A 617-nucleotide genomic window follows, 5' to 3' on the forward strand; every position below is an offset into this window, starting at 1 on the left:
GAACAAGGCAGGTTGTACCTCAATGATCCCCAGCTTCTCCATTACAGAGAGTGGCATAAGGTTTACCCCTGACCCAAGATCACATAGAGCTTTTTCAAAGCTCATGGTGCCAATGGTGCAAGGTATTAAGAACTTGCCAGGATCTTGTTTCTTTTGAGGTAGAGTTCTCTGAATCCAAGTATCTAGTTCACTAATGAGCAAGGGCGGTTCACTTTCCCAAGTCTCATTACCAAATAGCTTGGCATTCAGCTTCATGATAGCTCCTAGATATTGAGCAACTTGCTCTCCAGTCACATCTTCATCCTCTTCAAAGGATGAATATTCTTCAGAGCTCATGAATGGCAGAAGGAGATTTAATGGAATCTCTATAGTCTCTAGGTGAGCCTCTGATTCCTCAGGATCCTTAATAGGAAGCTCCTTCTTGCTTGAGGAACGTCCCAGGAGGTCTTCCTCACTAGGATTTTCGTCCTCTTCCTCCCCTATGCATTCGGCCACTTTGATTAAATCAATGGCCTTGCACTCTCCTTTTGGATTTTCTTCTGTATTGCTTGGGAGAGTACTGGGAGGAGTTTCAATAACTTTCTTACTCAGCTGGCCCACTTGTGCCTCCAAATTTC

This window comes from Arachis duranensis, chromosome 6 (genome assembly GCF_000817695.3).
Source record: "Arachis duranensis cultivar V14167 chromosome 6, aradu.V14167.gnm2.J7QH, whole genome shotgun sequence".
Classification (NCBI taxonomy): Eukaryota; Viridiplantae; Streptophyta; class Magnoliopsida; order Fabales; family Fabaceae; genus Arachis; species Arachis duranensis.